This window comes from Brienomyrus brachyistius, chromosome 2 (assembly GCF_023856365.1).
Source record: "Brienomyrus brachyistius isolate T26 chromosome 2, BBRACH_0.4, whole genome shotgun sequence".
Lineage (NCBI taxonomy): Eukaryota > Metazoa > Chordata > Actinopteri > Osteoglossiformes > Mormyridae > Brienomyrus > Brienomyrus brachyistius.
The window spans coordinates 41,762,931-41,785,112 of NC_064534.1; the positions used below are offsets into that span (position 1 = coordinate 41,762,931).

Here is a 22,182-nt window from a genome sequence, read left to right on the forward strand (position 1 = left end):
GTTTTACAACTTATTGTTAATGATAAAGAGACAGCTTTTTACACACAGTTTTAAACAAAGTACTGATATTATTCCTCTTCAACTGACCGCTTTGTTTTCTATGCAAAAACCACTTCGCCACAGAAGACTCGATATTATTGGCATAGCAAGTTCTGCTCTTCTCCTTTCAAAACTTGCTAAAAGCTGTATTTAAAAGAACAGATTGGCCGGGGTAATTCACACCATTCAATGCCAGCTTAATGTTTAGGTTAGTGGGAATCACAGAGGAATTAGGGATGGAAACTTCTTTGCTGGTGGTAGAAGCGGTCTGGTGAATTTTTAGAGAGAAGAGGCCGTCGATGTTTGAATGTAGAAAATTGTTCTGGCTGCAGCCTGCAGTATGGACTTGTTGGTGTGTGTAGCTCCCAGTGTTCTGACAGCGCGACGTTTTGGGGAAGCATGTGATTCAGCAGCTACCAGTGGGCTTCGTGCGGCGGAGATTTTGTGGCTGTTAGCGGAGTTGATAACAGAGGGTCGTTAAGAGAAGCCTGCATGCAGTAGGCAAAGGAGTAATGTTTGCCGGCGGGGGACATGCGGCGATAAACCTGTGCGGTAGTGAAAAGGAGTTAAAAAGAAGGAAGTGTGCGGATGCGGAAAGAATGGAATAATTGTGGTAGGCTGCCGGCTGAGTAGTTTGGTGAATGTTTGGTGTGGGTCCGGCGCTGCCGATTGGATGGTGGGGCTGCAGTGTGAGTCAGATAAAAAAAAAAAAAAAACCAGGAGTAGGATCCAATGGGACTAACTGGCATGTATAGACGCGTGTAATGCAAAAGGGCTGTTTTTGGTAGCATCTCTCGCTTACGGCCATACCACCCTGAACACGCCCGATCTCGTCTGATCTCGGAAGCCAAGCAGCGTAGGGTCTGGTTAGTACTTGGATGGGAGACCTCCTGGGAATACCAGGTGCTGTAAGCCTTTCTCACTTTTACTTCATACAGGGGGCGCTCCACTTCACGATTAATTTAAATCTATCACTCCCCTTCCATTTTACTATTTTATATATATATATATATATATTTTTTTTTCTCTCATTCATAAAGGCAGCTTTTAGAAACCGTTTTACTCTAAATACTTCCTGGTAATTCTAGGTGCTGTAAGCTGTTCGTGCCTTTATTCCACCAGGGCGCGATCTTCTCACAAACTTGAAGACTGTCACTCCCCATTCACGTTTTACAACTTATTGTTAATGATAAAGAGACAGCTTTTTACACACAGTTTTAAACAAAGTACTGATATTATTCCTCTTCAACTGACCGCTTTGTTTTCTATGCAAAAACCACTTTGCCACAGAAGACTCGATATTATTGGCATAGCAAGTTCTGCTCTTCTCCTTTCAAAACTTGCTAAAAGCTGTATTTAAAAGAACAGATTGGCCGGGGTAATTCACACCATTCAATGCCAGCTTAATGTTTAGGTTAGTGGGAATCACAGAGGAATTAGGGATGGAAACTTCTTTGCTGGTGGTAGAAGCGGTCTGGTGAATTTTTAGAGAGAAGAGGCCGTCGATGTTTGAATGTAGAAAATTGATCTGGCTGCAGCCTGCAGTATGGACTTGTTGGTGTGTGTAGCTCCCAGTGTTCTGACAGTGCGACGTTTTGGGGAAGCATGTGATTCAGCAGCTACCAGTGGGCTTCGTGCGGCGGAGATTTTGTGGCTGTTAGCGGAGTTGATAACAGAGGGTCGTTAAGAGAAGCCTGCATGCAGTAGGCAAAGGAGTAATGTTTGCCGGCGGGGGACGTGCGGCGATTAACCTGTGCGGTAGTGAAAAGGACTTAAAGAGAAGGAAGTGTGCGGATGCGGAAAGAATGGAATAATTGTGGTAGGCTGCCGGCTGAGTAGTTTGGTGAATGTTTGGTGTGGGTCCGGCGCTGCCGATTGGATGGTGGGGCTGCAGTGTGAGTCAGATAAAAAAAAAAAAAAACAGGAGTAGGATCCAATGGGACTAACTGGCATGTATAGACGCGTGTAATGCAAAAGGGCTGTTTTTGGTAGCATCTCTCGCTTACGGCCATACCACCCTGAACACGCCCGATCTCGTCTGATCTCAGAAGCTAAGCAGGATAGGGTCTGGTTAGTACTTGGATGGGAGACCACCTGGGAATACCAGGTGCTGTAAGCTTTTCTCACTTTTACTTTATACAGGGGGCGCTCCACTTCACGATTAATTTAAATCTATCACTCCCCTTCCATTTTACTATTTTATATATATATATATATATTTTTTTTTTTTTTCTCTCATTCATAAAGGCAGCTTTTAGAAACCGTTTTACTCTAAATACTTCCTGGTAATTCTAGGTGCTGTAAGCTGTTCGTGCCTTTATTCCACCAGGGAGCGATCTTCTCACAAACTTGAAGACTGTCACTCCCCATTCACGTTTTACAACTTATTGTTAATGATAAAGAGACAGCTTTTTACACACAGTTTTAAACAAAGTACTGATATTATTCCTCTTCAACTGACCGCTTTGTTTTCTATGCAAAAACCACTTCGCCACAGAAGACTCGATATTATTGGCATAGCAAGTTCTGCTCTTCTCCTTTCAAAACTTGCTAAAAGCTGTATTTAAAAGAACAGATTGGCCGGGGTAATTCACACCCTTCAATGCCAGCTTAATGTTTAGGTTAGTGGGAATCACAGAGGAATTAGGGATGGAAACTTCTTTGCTGGTGGTAGAAGCGGTCTGCTGAATTTTTAGAGAGAAGAGGCCGTCGATGTTTGAATGTAGAAAATTGTTCTGGCTGCAGCCTGCAGTATGGACTTGTTGGTGTGTGTAGCTCCCAGTGTTCTGACAGCGTGACGTTTTGGGGAAGCATGTGATTCAGCAGCTACCAGTGGGCTTCGTGCGGCGGAGATTTTGTGGCTGTTAGCGGAGTTGATAACAGAGGGTCGTTAAGAGAAGCCTGCATGCAGTAGGCAAAGGAGTAATGTTTGCCGGCGGGGGACGTGCGGCGATTAACCTGTGCGGTAGTGAAAAGGAGTTAAAAGAAGGAAGTGTGCGGATGCGGAAAGAATGGAATAATTGTGGTAGGCTGCCGGCTGAGTAGTTTGGTGAATGTTTGGTGTGGGTCCGGCGCTGCCGATTGGATGGTGGGGCTGCAGTGTGAGTCAGATAAAAAAAAAAAAGAACATTAGTAGGATCCAATGGGACCAACTGGCATGTATAGAGGCGTGTAATGCAAAAGGGCTGTTTTTGGTAGCATCTCTCGCTTACGGCCATACCACCCTGAACACGCCCGATCTCGTCTGATCTCGGAAACTAAGCAGGGTAGGGTCTGGTTAGTACTTGGATGGGAGACCTCCTGGGAATACCAGGTGCTGTAAGCCTTTCTCACTTTTACTTCATACAGGGGGCGCTCCACTTCACGATTAATTTAAATCTATCACTCCCCTTCCATTTTACTATTTTATATATATATATATATATATATTTTTTTTTTTCTCTCATTCATAAAGGCAGCTTTTAGAAACCGTTTTACTCTAAATACTTCCTGGTAATTCTAGGTGCTGTAAGCTGTTCGTGCCTTTATTCCACCAGGGCGCGATCTTCTCACAAACTTGAAGACTGTCACTCCCCATTCACGTTTTACAACTTATTGTTAATGATAAAGAGACAGCTTTTTACACACAGTTTTAAACAAAGTACTGATATTATTCCTCTTCAACTGACCGCTTTGTTTTCTATGCAAAAACCACTTTGCCACAGAAGACTCGATATTATTGGCATAGCAAGTTCTGCTCTTCTCCTTTCAAAACTTGCTAAAAGCTGTATTTAAAAGAACAGATTGGCCGGGGTAATTCACACCATTCAATGCCAGCTTAATGTTTAGGTTAGTGGGAATCACAGAGGAATTAGGGATGGAAACTTCTTTGCTGGTGGTAGAAGCGGTCTGGTGAATTTTTAGAGAGAAGAGGCCGTCGATGTTTGAATGTAGAAAATTGATCTGGCTGCAGCCTGCAGTATGGACTTGTTGGTGTGTGTAGCTCCCAGTGTTCTGACAGTGCGACGTTTTGGGGAAGCATGTGATTCAGCAGCTACCAGTGGGCTTCGTGCGGCGGAGATTTTGTGGCTGTTAGCGGAGTTGATAACAGAGGGTCGTTAAGAGAAGCCTGCATGCAGTAGGCAAAGGAGTAATGTTTGCCGGCGGGGGACGTGCGGCGATTAACCTGTGCGGTAGTGAAAAGGACTTAAAGAGAAGGAAGTGTGCGGATGCGGAAAGAATGGAATAATTGTGGTAGGCTGCCGGCTGAGTAGTTTGGTGAATGTTTGGTGTGGGTCCGGCGCTGCCGATTGGATGGTGGGGCTGCAGTGTGAGTCAGATAAAAAAAAAAAAAAACAGGAGTAGGATCCAATGGGACTAACTGGCATGTATAGACGCGTGTAATGCAAAAGGGCTGTTTTTGGTAGCATCTCTCGCTTACGGCCATACCACCCTGAACACGCCCGATCTCGTCTGATCTCAGAAGCTAAGCAGGATAGGGTCTGGTTAGTACTTGGATGGGAGACCACCTGGGAATACCAGGTGCTGTAAGCTTTTCTCACTTTTACTTTATACAGGGGGCGCTCCACTTCACGATTAATTTAAATCTATCACTCCCCTTCCATTTTACTATTTTATATATATATATATATATATATATTTTTTTTTTCTCTCATTCATAAAGGCAGCTTTTAGAAACCGTTTTACTCTAAATACTTCCTGGTAATTCTAGGTGCTGTAAGCTGTTCGTGCCTTTATTCCACCAGGGAGCGATCTTCTCACAAACTTGAAGACTGTCACTCCCCATTCACGTTTTACAACTTATTGTTAATGATAAAGAGACAGCTTTTTACACACAGTTTTAAACAAAGTACTGATATTATTCCTCTTCAACTGACCGCTTTGTTTTCTATGCAAAAACCACTTCGCCACAGAAGACTCGATATTATTGGCATAGCAAGTTCTGCTCTTCTCCTTTCAAAACTTGCTAAAAGCTGTATTTAAAAGAACAGATTGGCCGGGGTAATTCACACCCTTCAATGCCAGCTTAATGTTTAGGTTAGTGGGAATCACAGAGGAATTAGGGATGGAAACTTCTTTGCTGGTGGTAGAAGCGGTCTGCTGAATTTTTAGAGAGAAGAGGCCGTCGATGTTTGAATGTAGAAAATTGTTCTGGCTGCAGCCTGCAGTATGGACTTGTTGGTGTGTGTAGCTCCCAGTGTTCTGACAGCGTGACGTTTTGGGGAAGCATGTGATTCAGCAGCTACCAGTGGGCTTCGTGCGGCGGAGATTTTGTGGCTGTTAGCGGAGTTGATAACAGAGGGTCGTTAAGAGAAGCCTGCATGCAGTAGGCAAAGGAGTAATGTTTGCCGGCGGGGGACGTGCGGCGATTAACCTGTGCGGTAGTGAAAAGGAGTTAAAAGAAGGAAGTGTGCGGATGCGGAAAGAATGGAATAATTGTGGTAGGCTGCCGGCTGAGTAGTTTGGTGAATGTTTGGTGTGGGTCCGGCGCTGCCGATTGAATGGTGGGGCTGCAGTGTGAGTCAGATAAAAAAAAAAAAGAACATTAGTAGGATCCAATGGGACCAACTGGCATGTATAGAGGCGTGTAATGCAAAAGGGCTGTTTTTGGTAGCATCTCTCGCTTACGGCCATACCACCCTGAACACGCCCGATCTCGTCTGATCTCGGAAACTAAGCAGGGTAGGGTCTGGTTAGTACTTGGATGGGAGACCTCCTGGGAATACCAGGTGCTGTAAGCTTTTCTCACTTTTACTTTATACAGGGGGCGCTCCACTTCACGATTAATTTAAATCTATCACTCCCCTTCCATTTTACTATTTTATATATATATATATATATATATATATATTTTTTTTTTTTTTTCTCTCATTCATAAAGGCAGCTTTTAGAAACCGTTTTACTCTAAATACTTCCTGGTAATTCTAGGTGCTGTAAGCTGTTCGTGCCTTTATTCCACCAGGGCGCGATCTTCTCACAAACTTGAAGACTGTCACTCCCCATTCACGTTTTACAACTTATTGTTAATGATAAAGAGACATCTTTTTACACACAGTTTTAAACAAAGTACTGATATTATTCCTCTTCAACTGACCGCTTTGTTTTCTATGCAAAAACCACTTCGCCACAGAAGACTCGATATTATTGGCATAGCAAGTTCTGCTCTTCTCCTTTCAAAACTTGCTAAAAGCTGTATTTAAAAGAACAGATTGGCCGGGGTAATTCACACCCTTCAATGCCAGCTTAATGTTTAGGTTAGTGGGAATCACAGAGGAATTAGGGATGGAAACTTCTTTGCTGGTGGTAGAAGCGGTCTGGTGAATTTTTAGAGAGAAGAGGCCGTCGATGTTTGAATGTAGAAAATTGTTCTGGCTGCAGCCTGCAGTATGGACTTGTTGGTGTGTGTAGCTCCCAGTGTTCTGACAGCGCGACGTTTTGGGGAAGCATGTGATTCAGCAGCTACCAGTGGGCTTCGTGCGGCGGAGATTTTGTGGCTGTTAGCGGAGTTGATAACAGAGGGTCGTTAAGAGAAGCCTGCATGCAGTAGGCAAAGGAGTAATGTTTGCCGGCGGGGGACGTGCGGCGATTAACCTGTGCGGTAGTGAAAAGGAGTTAAAAAGAAGGAAGTGTGCGGATGCGGAAAGAATGGGATAATTGTGGTAGGCTGCCGGCTGAGTAGTTTGGTGAATGTTTGGTGTGGGTCCGGCGCTGCCGATTGGATGGTGGTGCTGCAGTGTGAGTCAGATAAAAAAAAAAAAAAAACCAGGAGTAGGATCCAATGGGACTAACTGGCATGTATAGACGCGTGTAATGCAAAAGGGCTGTTTTGGGTAGCGTCTCTCGCTTACGGCCATACCACCCTGAACATGCCTGATCTTGAAAGCTAAGCAGAGTATGGTCTGGTTAGTACTTGGAAGGGAGACCACCTGGGAATACCAGGTGCTGTAAGCTTTTCTCACTTTCACTTTATACAGGGGGCGATCCACTTCACGATTAATTTAAATCTATCACTCCCCTTCCATTTTACTATTTTATATATATATATATATATATATATATATATATATATTCTCTCTTTCATAAAGGCAGCTTTTAGAAACCGTTTTACTCTAAATACTGCCTGGTAATTCTAGGTGCTGTAAGCTGTTCGTGCCTTTATTCCACCAGGGCGCGATCTTCTCACAAACTTGAAGACTGTCACTCCCCATTCACGTTTTACAACTTATTGTTAATGATAAAGAGACAGCTTTTTACACACAGTTTTAAACAAAGTACTGATATTATTCCTCTTCAACTGACCGCTTTGTTTTCTATGCAAAAACCACTTCGCCACAGAAGACTCGATATTATTGGCATAGCAAGTTCTGCTCTTCTCCTTTCAAAACTTGCTAAAAGCTGTATTTAAAAGAACAGATTGGACGGGGTAATTCACACCCTTCAATGCCAGCTTAATGTTTAGGTTTGTGGGAATCACAGAGGAATTAGGGATGGAAACTTCTTTGCTGGTGGTAGAAGCGGTCTGGTGAATTTTTAGAGAGAAGAGGCCGTCGATGTTTGAATGTAGAAAATTGTTCTGGCTGCAGCCTGCAGTATGGACTTGTTGGTGTGTGTAGCTCCCAGTGTTCTGACAGCGCAACGTTTTGGGGAAGCATGTGATTCAGCAGCTACCAGTGGGCTTCGTGCGGCGGAGATTTTGTGGCTGTTAGCAGAGTTGATAACAGAGGGTCGTTAAGAGAAGCCTGCATGCAGTAGGCAAAGGAGTAATGTTTGCTGGCGGGGGACGTGCGGCGATTAACCTGTGCGGTAGTGAAAAGGAGTTAAAGAGAAGGAAGTGTGCGGATGCGGAAAGAATGGAATAATTGTGGTAGGCTGCCGGCTGAGTAGTTTGGTGAATGTTTGGTGTGGGTCCGGCGCTGCCGATTGGATGGTGGGGCTGCAGTGTGAGTCAGATAAAAAAAAAAAAAAACATTAGTAGGATCCAATGGGACCAACTGGCATGTATAGAGGCGTGTAATGCAAAAGGGCTGTTTTTGGTAGCGTCTCTCGCTTATGGCCATGCCAGCCTGAACACGCCCGATCTCATCCGATCTCGGAAGCCAATCAGGGTAGGGTCTGGTTAGTACTTGAATGGGAGACCTCCTGGGAATACCAGGTGCTGTAAGCTTTTCTCACTTTTACTTTATACAGGGGGCGCTCCACTTCACGATTAATTTAAATCTAGCACTCCCCTTCCATTTTACTATTTTATATATATATATTTTTTCTCTCTTTCATAAAGCCAGCTTTTAGAAACCGTTTTACTCTAAATACTTCCTGGTAATTCTAGGTGCTGTAAGCTGTTTGTGCCTTTATTCCACCAGGGCGCGATCTTCTCACAAACTTGAAGACTGTCACTCCCCATTCACGTTTTACAACTTATTGTTAATGATAAAGAGACAGCTTTTTACACACAGTTTTAAACAAAGTACTGATATTATTCCTCTTCAACTGACCGCTTTGTTTTCTATGCAAAAACCACTTCGCCACAGAAGACTCGATATTATTGGCATAGCAAGTTCTGCTCTTCTCCTTTCAAAACTTGCTAAAAGCTGTATTTAAAAGAACAGATTGGCCGGGGTAATTCACACCCTTCAATGCCAGCTTAATGTTTATGTTAGTGGGAATCACAGAGGAATTAGGGATGGAAACTTCTTTGCTGGTGGTAGAAGCGGTCTGGTGAATTTTTAGAGAGAAGAGGCCGTCGATGTTTGAATGTAGAAAATAGTTCTGGCTGCAGCCTGCAGTATGGACTTGTTGGTGTGTGTAGCTCCCAGTGTTCTGACAGCGCGACGTTTTGGGGAATCATGTGATTCAGCAGCTACCAGTGGGCTTCGTGCGGCGGAGATTTTGAGGCTGTTAGCGGAGTTGATAACAGAGGGTCGTTAAGAGAAGCCTGCATGCAGTAGGCAAAGGAGTAATGTTTGCTGGCGGGGGACGTGCGGCGATTAACCTGTGCGGTAGTGAAAAGGAGTTAAAGAGAAGGAAGTGTGCGGATGCGGAAAGAATGGAATAATTGTGGTAGGCTGCCGGCTGAGTAGTTTGGTGAATGTTTGGTGTGGGTCCGGCGTTGCCGATTGGATGGTGGTGCTGCAGTGTGAGTCAGATAAAAAAAAAAAAAAAAACCAGGAGTAGGATCCAATGGGACTAACTGGCATGTATAGACGCGTGTAATGCAAAAGGGCTGTTTTTGGTTGCATCTCTCGCTTATGGCCATACCACCCTGAACACGCCCGATCTCGTCTGATCTTGGAAGCTAAGCAGGGTAGGGTCTGGTTAGTACTTGGATGGGAGACCACCTGGGAATACCAGGTGCTGTAAGCTTTTCTCACTTTTACTTTATACAGGGGGCGCTCCACTTCACAATTAATTTAAATCTATCACTCCCCTTCCATTTTACTATTTTATATATATATATTTTTTTTTTTTCTCTCATTCATAATGGCAGCTTTTAGAAACCGTTTTACTCTAAATACTTCCTGGTAATTCTAGGTGCTGTAAGCTGTTCGTGCCTTTATTCCACCAGGGCGCGATCTTCTCACAAACTTGAAGACTGTCACTCCCCATTCACGTTTTACAACTTATTGTTAATGATAAAGAGACAGCTTTTTACACACAGTTTTAAACAAAGTACTGATATTATTCCTCTTCAACTGACCGCTTTGTTTTCTATGCAAAAACCACTTCGCCACAGAAGACTCGATATTATTGGCATAGCAAGTTCTGCTCTTCTCCTTTCAAAACTTGCTAAAAGCTGTATTTAAAAGAACAGATTGGCCGGGGTAATTCACACCCTTCAATGCCAGCTTAATGTTTAGGTTAGTGGGAATCACAGAGGAATTAGGGATGGAAACTTCTTTGCTGGTGGTAGAAGCGGTCTGGTGAATTTTTAGAGAGAAGAGGCCGTCGATGTTTGAATGTAGAAAATTGTTCTGGCTGCAGCCTGCAGTATGGACTTGTTGGTGTGTGTAGCTCCCAGTGTTCTGACAGCGCGACGTTTTGGGGAAGCATGTGATTCAGCAGCTACCAGTGGGCTTCGTGCGGCGGAGATTTTGTGGCTGTTCGCGGAGTTGATAACAGAGGGTCGTTAAGAGAAGCCTACATGCAGTAGGCAAAGGAGTAATGTTTGCCGGCGTGGGACGTGCGGCGATTAACCTGTGCGGTAGTGAAAAGGAGTTAAAAAGAAGGAAGTGTGCGGATGCGGAAAGAATGGAATAATTGTGGTAGGCTGCCGGCTGAGTAGTTTGGTGAATGTTTGGTGTGGGTCCGGCGCTGCCGATTGGATGGTGGTGCTGCAGTGTGAGTCAGATAAAAAAAAAAAAAAAACCAGGAGTAGGATCCAATGGGACTAACTGGCATGTATAGACGCGTGTAATGCAAAAGGGCTGTTTTTGGTAGCATCTTTAGCTTACGGCCATACCACCCTGAACACGCCCGATCTCGTCTGATCTCGGAAGCTAAGCAGGGTAGGTTCTGGTTAGTACTTGGATGGGAGACCACCTGGGAATACCAGGTGCTGTAAGCTTTTCTCACTTTTACTTTATACAGGGGGCGCTCCACTTCACGATTAATTTAAATCTATCACTCCCCTTCCATTTTACTATTTTATATATATATATATTTTTTTCTCTTATTCATAAAGGCAGCTTTTACACACCGTTTTACTCTAAATACTTCCTGGTAATTCTAGGTGCTGTAAGCTGTTCGTGCCTTTATTCCACCAGGGCGCGATCTTCTCACAAACTTGAAGACTGTCACTCCCCATTCACGTTTTACAACTTATTGTTAATGATAAAGAGACAGCTTTTTACACACAGTTTTAAACAAAGTACTGATATTATTCCTCTTCAACTGACCGCTTTGTTTTCTATGCAAAAACCACTTCGCCACAGAAGACTCGATATTATTGGCATAGCAAGTTCTGCTCTTCTCCTTTCAAAACTTGCTAAAAGCTGTATTTAAAAGAACAGATTGGCCGGGGTAATTCACACCCTTCAATGCCAGCTTAATGTTTAGGTTAGTGGGAATCACAGAGGAATTAGGGATGGAAACTTCTTTGCTAGTGGTAGAAGCGGTCTGGTGAATTTTTAGAGAGAAGAGGCCGTCGATGTTTGAATGTAGAAAATAGTTCTGGCTGCAGCCTGCAGTATGGACTTGTTGGTGTGTGTAGCTCCCAGTGTTCTGACAGCGCGACGTTTTGGGGAAGCATGTGATTCAGCAGCTACCAGTGGGCTTCGTGCGGCGGAGATTTTGTGGCTGTTAGCGGAGTTGATAACAGAGGGTCGTTAAGAGAAGCCTGCATGCAGTAGGCAAAGGAGTAATGTTTGCCGGCGGGGGACGTGCGGCGATTAACCTGTGCGGTAGTGAAAAGGAGTTAAAAAGAAGGAAGTGTGCGGATGCGGAAAGAATGGAATAATTGTGGTAGGCTGCCGGCTGAGTAGTTTGGTGAATGTTTGGTGTGGGTCCGGCGCTGCCGATTGGATGGTGGAGCTGCAGTGTGAGTCAGATAAAAAAAAAAAAAGAACATTAGTAGGATCCAATGGGACCAACTGGCATGTATAGAGGCGTGTAATGCAAAAGGGCTGTTTTTGGTAGCGTCTCTCGCTTACGGCCATACCACCCTGAACACGCCCGATCTCATCTGATCTCGGAAGCCAAGCAAGGTAGGGTCTGGTTAGTACTTGGATGGGAGACCTCCTGGGCATACCAGGTGCTGTAAGCTTTTCTCACTTTTACTTTATACAGGGGGCGCTCCACTTCAAGATTAATATAAATCTAGCACTCCCCTTTCATTTTACTATTTTATATATATATATTTTTTCTCTCTTTCATAAAGCCAGCTTTTAGAAACCGTTTTACTCTAAATACTTCCTGGTAATTCTAGGTGCTGTAAGCTGTTCGTGCCTTTATTCCACCAGGGCGCGATCTTCTCACAAACTTGAAGACTGTCACTCCCCATTCACGTTTTACAACTTATTGTTAATGATAAAGAGACAGCTTTTTACACACAGTTTTAAACAAAGTACTGATATTATTCCTCTTCAACTGACCGCTTTGTTTTCTATGCAAAAACCACTTTGCCACAGAAGACTCGATATTATTGGCATAGCAAGTTCTGCTCTTCTCCTTTCAAAACTTGCTAAAAGCTGTATTTAAAAGAACAGATTGGCCGGGGTAATTCACACCCTTCAATGCCAGCTTAATGTTTAGGTTAGTGGGAATCACAGAGGAATTAGGGATGGAAACTTCTTTGCTGGTGGTAGAAGCGGTCTGGTGAATTTTTAGAGAGAAGAGGCCGTCGATGTTTGAATGTAGAAAATTGTTCTGGCTGCAGCCTGCAGTATGGACTTGTTGGTGTGTGTAGCTCCCAGTGTTCTGACAGCGCGACGTTTTGGGGAAGCATGTGATTCAGCAGCTACCAGTGGGCTTCGTGCAGCGGAGATTTTGTGGCTGTTAGCGGAGTTGATAACAGAGGGTCGTTAAGAGAAGCCTGCATGCAGTAGGCAAAGGAGTAATGTTTGCCGGCGGGGGACGTGCGGCGATTAACCTGTGCGGTAGTGAAAAGGAGTTAAAAAGAAGGAAGTGTGCGGATGCGGAAAGAATGGAATAATTGTGGTAGGCTGCCGGCTGAGTAGTTTGGTGAATGTTTGGTGTGGGTCCGGCGCTGCCGATTGGATGGTGGAGCTGCAGTGTGAGTCAGATAAAAAAAAAAAAAGAACATTAGTAGGATCCAATGGGACCAACTGACATGTATAGAGGCGTGTAATGCAAAAGGGCTGTTTTTGGTAGCATCTCTCGCTTACGGCCATACCACCCTGAACACGCCCGATCTCATCTGATCTCGGAAGCCAAGCAAGGTAGGGTTTGGTTAGTACTTGGATGGGAGACCTCCTGGGCATACCAGGTGCTGTAAGCTTTTCTCACTTTTACTTTATACAGGGGGCGCTCCACTTCACGATTAATATAAATCTAGCACTCCCCTTCCATTTTACTATTTTATATATATATTTTTTTTCTCTCTTTCATAAAGCCAGCTTTTAGAAACCGTTTTACTCTAAATACTGCCTGGTAATTCTAGGTGCTGTAAGCTCTTCGTGCCTTTATTCCACCAGGGCGCGATCTTCTCACAAACTTGAAGACTGTCACTCCCCATTCACGTTTTACAACTTATTGTTAATGATAAAGAGACATCTTTTTACACACAGTTTTAAACAAAGTACTGATATTATTCCTCTTCAACTGACCGCTTTGTTTTCTATGCAAAAACCACTTCGCCACAGAAGACTCGATATTATTGGCATAGCAAGTTCTGCTCTTCTCCTTTCAAAACTTGCTAAAAGCTGTATTTAAAAGAACAGATTGGCCGGGGTAATTCACACCCTTCAATGCCAGCTTAATGTTTAGGTTAGTGGGAATCACAGAGGAATTAGGTATGGAAACTTCTTTGCTGGTGGTAGAAGCGGTCTGGTGAATTTTTAGAGAGAAGAGGCCGTCGATGTTTGAATGTAGAATATTGTTCTAGCTGCAGCCTGCAGTATGGACTTGTTGGTGTGTGTAGCTCCCAGTGTTCTGACAGCGCGACGTTTTGGGGAAGCATGTGATTCAGCAGCTACCAGTGGGCTTCGTGCGGCGGAGATTTTGTGGCTGTTAGCGGAGTTGATAACAGAGGGTCGTTAAGAGAAGCCTGCATGCAGTAGGCAAAGGAGTAATGTTTGCCGGCGGGGGACGTGCGGCGATTAACCTGTGCGGTAGTGAAAAGGAGTTAAAAAGAAGGAAGTGTGCGGATGCGGAAAGAATGGAATAATTGTGGTAGGCTGCCGGCTGAGTAGTTTGGTGAATGTTTGGTGTGGGTCCGGCGCTGCCGATTGGATGGTGGGGCTGCAGTGTGAGTCAGATAAAAAAAAAAAAAAGAACATTAGTAGGATCCAATGGGACCAACTGGCATGTATAGAGGCGTGTAATGCAAAAGGGCTGTTTTTGGTAGCATCTCTCGCTTACGGCCATACCACCCTGAACACGCCCGATCTCGTCTGATCTCAGAAGCCAAGCAGGGTAGGGTCTGGTTAATACTTGGATGTGAGACCTCCTGGGCATACCAGGTGCTGTAAGCTTTTCTCACTTTTACTTTATACAGGGGGCGCTCCACTTCACGATTAATTTAAAACTAGCACTCCCCTTCCATTTTACTATTTTATATATATTTTTTTTTCTCTCTTTCATAAAGGCAGCTTTTAGAAACCGTTTTACTCTAAATACTTCCTGGTAATTCTAGGTGCTGTAAGCTGTTCGTGCCTTTATTCCACCAGGGCGCGATCTTCTCACAAACTTGAAGACTGTCACTCCCCATTCACGTTTTACAACTTATTGTTAATGATAAAGAGACAGCTTTTTACACACAGTTTTAAACAAAGTACTGATATTATTCCTCTTCAACTGACCGCTTTGTTTTCTATGCAAAAACCACTTCGCCACAGAAGACTCGATATTATTGGCATAGCAAGGTCTGCTCTTCTCCTCCTTTCAAAACTTGCTAAAAGCTGTATTTAAAAGAACAGATTGGCCGGGGTAATTCACACCCTTCAATGCCAGCTTAATGTTTAGGTTAGTGGGAATCACAGAGGAATTAGGGATGGAAACTTCTTTGCTGGTGGTAGAAGCGGTCTGGTGAATTTTTAGAGAGAAGAGGCCGTCGATGTTTGAATGTAGAAAATTGTTCTGGCTGCAGCCTGCAGTATGGACTTGTTGGTGTGTGTAGCTCCCAGTGTTCTGACAGCGCGACGTTTTGGGGAAGCATGTGATTCAGCAGCTACCAGTGGGCTTCGTGCGGCGGAGATTTTGTGGCTGTTAGCGGAGTTGATAACAGAGGGTCGTTAAGAGAAGCCTGCATGCAGTAGGCAAAGGAGTAATGTTTGCCGGCGGGGGACGTGCGGCGATTAACCTGTGCGGTAGTGAAAAGGAGTTAAAAAGAAGGAAGTGTGCGGATGCGGAAAGAATGGAATAATTGTGGTAGGCTGCCGGCTGAGTAGTTTGGTAAATGTTTGGTGTGGGTCCGGCGCTGCCGATTGGATGGTGGGGCTGCAGTGTGAGTCAGATAAAAAAAAAAAAAAGAACATTAGTAGGATCCAATGGGACCAACTGGCATGTATAGAGGCGTGTAATGCAAAAGGGCTGTTTTTGGTAGCATCTCTCGCTTACGGCCATACCACCCTGAACACGCCCGATCTCGTCTGATCTTGGAAGCTAAGCAGGGTAGGGTCTGGTTAGTACTTGGATGGGAGACCTCCTGGGCATACCAGGTGCTGTAAGCTTTTCTCACTTTTACTTTATACAGGGGGCGCTCCACTTCACGATTAATTTAAATCTAGCACTCCCCTTCCATTTTACTATTTTATATATATATTTTTTTTCTCTCTTTCATAAAGCCAGCTTTTAGAAACCGTTTTACTCTAAATACTGCCTGGTAATTCTAGGTGCTGTAAGCTCTTCGTGCCTTTATTCCACCAGGGCGCGATCTTCTCACAAACTTGAAGACTGTCACTCCCCATTCACGTTTTACAACTTATTGTTAATGATAAAGAGACAGCTTTTTACACACAGTTTTAAACAAAGTACTGATATTATTCCTCTTCAACTGACCGCTTTGTTTTCTATGCAAAAACCACTTCGCCACAGAAGACTCGATATTATTGGCATAGCAAGTTCTGCTCTTCTCCTTTCAAAACTTGCTAAAAGCTGTATTTAAAAGAACAGATTGGCCGGGGTAATTCACACCCTTCAATGCCAGCTTAATGTTTAGGTTAGTGGGAATCACAGAGGAATTAGGGATGGAAACTTCTTTGCTGGTGGTAGAAGCGGTCTGGTGAATTTTTAGAGAGAAGAGGCCGTCGATGTTTGAATGTAGAAAATTGTTCTAGCTGCAGCCTGCAGTATGGACTTGTTGGTGTGTGTAGCTCCCAGTGTTCTGACAGCGCGACGTTTTGGGGAAGCATGTGATTCAGCAGCTACCAGTGGGCTTCGTGCGGCGGAGATTTTGTGGCTGTTAGCGGAGTTGATAACAGAGGGTCGTTAAGAGAAGCCTGCATGCAGTAGGCAAAGGAGTAATGTTTGCCGGCGGGGGACGTGCGGCGATTAACCTGTGCGGTAGTGAAAAGGAGTTAAAAAGAAGGAAGTGTGCGGATGCGGAAAGAATGGAATAATTGTGGTAGGCTGCCGGCTGAGTAGTTTGGTGAATGTTTGGTGTGGGTCCGGCGCTGCCGATTGGATGGTGGGGCTGCAGTGTGAGTCAGATAAAAAAAAAAAAAAGAACATTAGTAGGATCCAATGGGACCAACTGGCATGTATAGAGGCGTGTAATGCAAAAGGGCTGTTTTTGGTAGCATCTCTCGCTTACGGCCATACCACCCTGAACACGCCCGATCTCGTCTGATCTCAGAAGCCAAGCAGGGTAGGGTCTGGTTAATACTTGGATGTGAGACCTCCTGGGCATACCAGGTGCTGTAAGCTTTTCTCACTTTTACTTTATACAGGGGGCGCTCCACTTCACGATTAATTTAAAACTAGCACTCCCCTTCCATTTTACTATTTTAAATATATTTTTTTTTCTCTCTTTCATAAAGCCAGCTTTTAGAAACCGTTTTACTCTAAATACTTCCTGGTAATTCTAGGTGCTGTAAGCTGTTCGTGCCTTTATTCCACCAGGGCGCGATCTTCTCACAAACTTGAAGACTGTCACTCCCCATTCACGTTTTACAACTTATTGTTAATGATAAAGAGACAGCTTTTTACACACAGTTTTAAACAAAGTACTGATATTATTCCTCTTCAACTGACCGCTTTGTTTTCTATGCAAAAACCACTTCGCCACAGAAGACTCGATATTATTGGCATAGCAAGGTCTGCTCTTCTCCTCCTTTCAAAACTTGCTAAAAGCTGTATTTAAAAGAACAGATTGGCCGGGGTAATTCACACCCTTCAATGCCAGCTTAATGTTTAGGTTAGTGGGAATCACAGAGGAATTAGGGATGGAAACTTCTTTGCTGGTGGTAGAAGCGGTCTGGTGAATTTTTAGAGAGAAGAGGCCGTCGATGTTTGAATGTAGAAAATTGTTCTGGCTGCAGCCTGCAGTATGGACTTGTTGGTGTGTGTAGCTCCCAGTGTTCTGACAGCGCGACGTTTTGGGGAAGCATGTGATTCAGCAGCTACCAGTGGGCTTCGTGCGGCGGAGATTTTGTGGCTGTTAGCGGAGTTGATAACAGAGGGTCGTTAAGAGAAGCCTGCATGCAGTAGGCAAAGGAGTAATGTTTGCCGGCGGGGGACGTGCGGCGATTAACCTGTGCGGTAGTGAAAAGGAGTTAAAAAGAAGGAAGTGTGCGGATGCGGAAAGAATGGAATAATTGTGGTAGGCTGCCGGCTGAGTAGTTTGGTAAATGTTTGGTGTGGGTCCGGCGCTGCCGATTGGATGGTGGGGCTGCAGTGTGAGTCAGATAAAAAAAAAAAAAAGAACATTAGTAGGATCCAATGGGACCAACTGGCATGTATAGAGGCGTGTAATGCAAAAGGGCTGTTTTTGGTAGCATCTCTCGCTTACGGCCATACCACCCTGAACACGCCCGATCTCGTCTGATCTTGGAAGCTAAGCAGGGTAGGGTCTGGTTAGTACTTGGATGGGAGACCTCCTGGGCATACCAGGTGCTGTAAGCTTTTCTCACTTTTACTTTATACAGGGGGCGCTCCACTTCACGATTAATTTAAATCTAGCACTCCCCTTCCATTTTACTATTTTATATATATATTTTTTTTCTCTCTTTCATAAAGCCAGCTTTTAGAAACCGTTTTACTCTAAATACTGCCTGGTAATTCTAGGTGCTGTAAGCTCTTCGTGCCTTTATTCCACCAGGGCGCGATCTTCTCATAAACTTGAAGACTGTCACTCCCCATTCACGTTTTACAACTTATTGTTAATGATAAAGAGACAGCTTTTTACACACAGTTTTAAACAAAGTACTGATATTATTCCTCTTCAACTGACCGCTTTGTTTTCTATGCAAAAACCACTTCGCCACAGAAGACTCGATATTATTGGCATAGCAAGTTCTGCTCTTCTCCTTTCAAAACTTGCTAAAAGCTGTATTTAAAAGAACAGATTGGCCGGGGTAATTCACACCCTTCAATGCCAGCTTAATGTTTAGGTTAGTGGGAATCACAGAGGAATTAGGGATGGAAACTTCTTTGCTGGTGGTAGAAGCGGTCTGGTGAATTTTTAGAGAGAAGAGGCCGTCGATGTTTGAATGTAGAAAATTGTTCTAGCTGCAGCCTGCAGTATGGACTTGTTGGTGTGTGTAGCTCCCAGTGTTCTGACAGCGCGACGTTTTGGGGAAGCATGTGATTCAGCAGCTACCAGTGGGCTTCGTGCGGCGGAGATTTTGTGGCTGTTAGCGGAGTTGATAACAGAGGGTCGTTAAGAGAAGCCTGCATGCAGTAGGCAAAGGAGTAATGTTTGCCGGCGGGGGACGTGCGGCGATTAATCTGTGCGGTAGTGAAAAGGAGTTAAAAAGAAGGAAGTGTGCGGATGCGGAAAGAATGGAATAATTGTGGTAGGCTGCCGGCTGAGTAGTTTGGTGAATGTTTGGTGTGGGTCCGGCGCTGCCGATTGGATGGTGGGGCTGCAGTGTGAGTCAGATAAAAAAAAAAAAAAGAACATTAGTAGGATCCAATGGGACCAACTGGCATGTATAGAGGCGTGTAATGCAAAAGGGCTGTTTTTGGTAGCATCTCTCGCTTACGGCCATACCACCCAGAACACGCCCGATCTCGTCTGATCTCAGAAGCCAAGCAGGGTAGGGTCTGGTTAGTACTTGGATGTGAGACCTCCTGGGCATACCAGGTGCTGTAAGCTTTTCTCACTTTTACTTTATACAGGGGGCGCTCCACTTCACGATTAATTTAAAACTAGCACTCCCCTTCCATTTTACTATTTTAAATATATTTTTTTTTCTCTCTTTCATAAAGCCAGCTTTTAGAAACCGTTTTACTCTAAATACTTCCTGGTAATTCTAGGTGCTGTAAGCTGTTCGTGCCTTTATTCCACCAGGGCGCGATCTTCTCACAAACTTGAAGACTGTCACTCCCCATTCACGTTTTACAACTTATTGTTAATGATAAAGAGACAGCTTTTTACACACAGTTTTAAACAAAGTACTGATATTATTCCTCTTCAACTGACCGCTTTGTTTTCTATGCAAAAACCACTTTGCCACAGAAGACTCGATATTATTGGCATAGCAAGTTCTGCTCTTCTCCTTTCAAAACTTGCTAAAAGCTGTATTTAAAAGAACAGATTGGCCGGGGTAATTCACACCCTTCAATGCCAGCTTAATGTTTAGGTTAGTGGGAATCACAGAGGAATTAGGGATGGAAACTTCTTTGCTGGTGGTAGAAGCGGTCTGGTGAATTTTTAGAGAGAAGAGGCCGTCGATGTTTGAATGTAGAAAATTGTTCTGGCTGCAGCCTGCAGTATGGACTTATTGGTGTGTGTAGCTCCCAGTGTTCTGACAGCGCGACGTTTTGGGGAAGCATGTGATTCAGCAGCTACCAGTGGGCTTCGTGCGGCGGAGATTTTGTGGCTGTTAGCGGAGTTGATAACAGAGGGTCGTTAAGAGAAGCCTGCATGCAGTAGGCAAAGGAGTAATGTTTGCCGGCGGGGGACGTGCGGCGATTAACCTGTGCGGTAGTGAAAAGGAGTTAAAAAGAAGGAAGTGTGCGGATGCGGAAAGAATGGAATAATTGTGGTAGGCTGCCGGCTGAGTAGTTTGGTGAATGTTTGGTGTGGGTCCGGCGCTGCCGATTGGATGGTGGGGCTGCAGTGTGAGTCAGATAAAAAAATAAAAAACCAGGAGTTGGATCCAATGGGACTAACTGGCATGTATAGACGCATGTAATGCAAAAGGGCTGTTTTTGGTAGCATCTCTCGCTTACGGCCATACCACCCTGAACACGCCCGATCTCGTCTGATCTCGGAAGCTAAGCAGCGTAGGGTCTGGTTAGTACTTGGATGGGAGACCACCTGGGAATACCAGGTGCTGTAAGCTTTTCTCATTTTTACTTTATACCGGGGGCGCTCCACTTCACGATTAATTTAAATCTATCACTCCCCTTCCATTTTACTATTTTATATATATATATTTTTTTTTCTCTCATTCATAAAGGCAGCTTTTAGAAACCGTTTTACTCTAAATACTTCCTGGTAATTCTAGGTGCTGTAAGCTGTTCGTGCCTTTATTCCACCAGGGCGCGATCTTCTCACAAACTTGAAGACTGTCACTCCCCATTCACGTTTTACAACTTATTGTTAATGATAAAGAGACAGCTTTTTACACACAGTTTTAAACAAAGTACTGATATTATTCCTCTTCAACTGACCGCTTTGTTTTCTATGCAAAAACCACTTCGCCACAGAAGACTCGATATTATTGGCATAGCAAGTTCTGCTCTTCTCCTTTCAAAACTTGCTAAAAGCTGTATTTAAAAGAACAGATTGGCCGGGGTAATTCACACCCTTCAATGCCAGCTTAATGTTTAGGTTAGTGGGAATCACAGAAGAATTAGGGATGGAAACTTCTTTGCTGGTGGTAGAAGCGGTCTGGTGAATTTTTAGAGAGAAGAGGCCGTCGATGTTTGAATGTAGAAAATTGTTCTGGCTGCAGCCTGCAGTATGGACTTGTTGGCGTGTATAGCTCCCAGTGTTCTGACAGCGCGACGTTTTGGGGAAGCATGTGATTCAGCAGCTACCAGTGGGCTTCGTGCGGCGGAGATTTTGTGGCTGTTAGCGGAGTTGATAACAGAGGGTCGTTAAGAGAAGCCTGCATGCAGTAGGCAAAGGAGTAATGTTTGCCGGCGGGGGACGTGCGGCGATTAACCTGTGCGGTAGTGAAAAGGAGTTAAAAAGAAGGAAGTGTGCGGATGCGGAAAGAATGGAATAATTGTGGTAGGCTGCCGGCTGAGTAGTTTGGTGAATGTTTGGTGTGGGTCCGGCGCTGCCGATTGGATGGTGGGGCTGCAGTGTGAGTCAGATAAAAAAAATAAAAAACCAGGAGTTGGATCCAATGGGACTAACTGGCATGTATAGACGCGTGTAATGCAAAAGGGTTGTTTTTGGTAGCATCTCTCGCTTACGGCCATACCACCCTGAACACGCCCGATCTCATCTGATCTCGGAAGCTAAGCAGGGTAGGGTCTGGTTAGTACTTGGATGGGAGACCACCTGGGAATACCAGGTGCTGTAAGCTTTTCTCATTTTTACTTTATACAGGGGGCGCTCCACTTCACGATTAATTTAAATCTATCACTCCCCTTCCATTTTACTATTTTATATATATATATTTTTTTTTCTCTCATTCATAAAGGCAGCTTTTAGAAACCGTTTTACTCTAAATACTTCCTGGTAATTCTAGGTGCTGTAAGCTGTTCGTGCCTTTATTCCACCAGGGCGCGATCTTCTCACAAACTTGAAGACTGTCACTCCCCATTCACGTTTTACAACTTATTGTTAATGATAAAGAGACAGCTTTTTACACACAGTTTTAAACAAAGTACTGATATCATTCCTCTTCAACTGACCGCTTTGTTTTCTATGCAAAAACCACTTTGCCACAGAAGACTCGATATTATTGGCATAGCAAGTTCTGCTCTTCTCCTTTCAAAACTTGCTAAAAGCTGTATTTAAAAGAACAGATTGGCCGGGGTAATTCACACCCTTCAATGCCAGCTTAATGTTTAGGTTAGTGGGAATCACAGAGGAATTAGGGATGGAAACTTCTTTGCTGGTGGTAGAAGCGGTCTGGTGAATTTTTAGAGAGAAGAGGCCGTCGATGTTTGAATGTAGAAAATTGTTCTGGCTGCAGCCTGCAGTATGGACTTATTGGTGTGTGTAGCTCCCAGTGTTCTGACAGCGCGACGTTTTGGGGAAGCATGTGATTCAGCAGCTACCAGTGGGCTTCGTGCGGCGGAGATTTTGTGGCTGTTAGCGGAGTTGATAACAGAGGGTCGTTAAGAGAAGCCTGCATGCAGTAGGCAAAGGAGTAATGTTTGCCGGCGGGGGACGTGCGGCGA

General features: G+C 44.3%; 14 non-coding genes and 4 pseudogenes across 14 annotated transcripts; all 18 read left to right on the plus strand.

Annotated features, from left to right (window-relative positions):
- The first annotated feature begins 835 nt into the window (after positions 1–835).
- On the plus strand, positions 836–954 carry LOC125734701 (5S ribosomal RNA). The gene has a single exon (XR_007394004.1). It is a non-coding gene; the product is annotated as a 5S ribosomal RNA (ribosomal RNA).
- Positions 955–2,039: 1,085 nt separating this feature from the next.
- LOC125735712 (5S ribosomal RNA) lies at positions 2,040–2,158 on the plus strand. Its single transcript, XR_007395004.1, has one exon. It is a non-coding gene; the product is annotated as a 5S ribosomal RNA (ribosomal RNA).
- A 1,087-nt stretch (positions 2,159–3,245) lies between these two features.
- Positions 3,246–3,364, plus strand: LOC125733564 (5S ribosomal RNA). The gene has a single exon (XR_007392905.1). It is a non-coding gene; the product is annotated as a 5S ribosomal RNA (ribosomal RNA).
- Positions 3,365–4,453: 1,089 nt separating this feature from the next.
- Positions 4,454–4,572, plus strand: LOC125735713 (5S ribosomal RNA). The gene has a single exon (XR_007395005.1). It is a non-coding gene; the product is annotated as a 5S ribosomal RNA (ribosomal RNA).
- Positions 4,573–5,661: 1,089 nt separating this feature from the next.
- Positions 5,662–5,780, plus strand: LOC125733803 (5S ribosomal RNA). The gene has a single exon (XR_007393139.1). It is a non-coding gene; the product is annotated as a 5S ribosomal RNA (ribosomal RNA).
- Positions 5,781–6,881: 1,101 nt separating this feature from the next.
- LOC125732309 (5S ribosomal RNA) lies at positions 6,882–6,990 on the plus strand (annotated as a pseudogene).
- Positions 6,991–8,084: 1,094 nt separating this feature from the next.
- On the plus strand, positions 8,085–8,203 carry LOC125730220 (5S ribosomal RNA). Its single transcript, XR_007390592.1, has one exon. It is a non-coding gene; the product is annotated as a 5S ribosomal RNA (ribosomal RNA).
- Positions 8,204–9,280: 1,077 nt separating this feature from the next.
- On the plus strand, positions 9,281–9,399 carry LOC125734100 (5S ribosomal RNA). Its single transcript, XR_007393425.1, has one exon. It is a non-coding gene; the product is annotated as a 5S ribosomal RNA (ribosomal RNA).
- Positions 9,400–10,481: 1,082 nt separating this feature from the next.
- On the plus strand, positions 10,482–10,600 carry LOC125733670 (5S ribosomal RNA). The gene has a single exon (XR_007393007.1). It is a non-coding gene; the product is annotated as a 5S ribosomal RNA (ribosomal RNA).
- Positions 10,601–11,678: 1,078 nt separating this feature from the next.
- On the plus strand, positions 11,679–11,797 carry LOC125735935 (5S ribosomal RNA). Its single transcript, XR_007395220.1, has one exon. It is a non-coding gene; the product is annotated as a 5S ribosomal RNA (ribosomal RNA).
- A 1,075-nt stretch (positions 11,798–12,872) lies between these two features.
- Positions 12,873–12,991, plus strand: LOC125736664 (5S ribosomal RNA). The gene has a single exon (XR_007395939.1). It is a non-coding gene; the product is annotated as a 5S ribosomal RNA (ribosomal RNA).
- A 1,076-nt stretch (positions 12,992–14,067) lies between these two features.
- Positions 14,068–14,186, plus strand: LOC125731771 (5S ribosomal RNA; annotated as a pseudogene).
- A 1,078-nt stretch (positions 14,187–15,264) lies between these two features.
- On the plus strand, positions 15,265–15,383 carry LOC125735324 (5S ribosomal RNA). Its single transcript, XR_007394622.1, has one exon. It is a non-coding gene; the product is annotated as a 5S ribosomal RNA (ribosomal RNA).
- Positions 15,384–16,459: 1,076 nt separating this feature from the next.
- On the plus strand, positions 16,460–16,578 carry LOC125731772 (5S ribosomal RNA; annotated as a pseudogene).
- Positions 16,579–17,656: 1,078 nt separating this feature from the next.
- LOC125735326 (5S ribosomal RNA) lies at positions 17,657–17,775 on the plus strand. Its single transcript, XR_007394623.1, has one exon. It is a non-coding gene; the product is annotated as a 5S ribosomal RNA (ribosomal RNA).
- Positions 17,776–18,851: 1,076 nt separating this feature from the next.
- Positions 18,852–18,970, plus strand: LOC125731720 (5S ribosomal RNA; annotated as a pseudogene).
- A 1,073-nt stretch (positions 18,971–20,043) lies between these two features.
- On the plus strand, positions 20,044–20,162 carry LOC125734028 (5S ribosomal RNA). Its single transcript, XR_007393357.1, has one exon. It is a non-coding gene; the product is annotated as a 5S ribosomal RNA (ribosomal RNA).
- Positions 20,163–21,240: 1,078 nt separating this feature from the next.
- On the plus strand, positions 21,241–21,359 carry LOC125733754 (5S ribosomal RNA). The gene has a single exon (XR_007393091.1). It is a non-coding gene; the product is annotated as a 5S ribosomal RNA (ribosomal RNA).
- Positions 21,360–22,182: the final 823 nt, after the last annotated feature.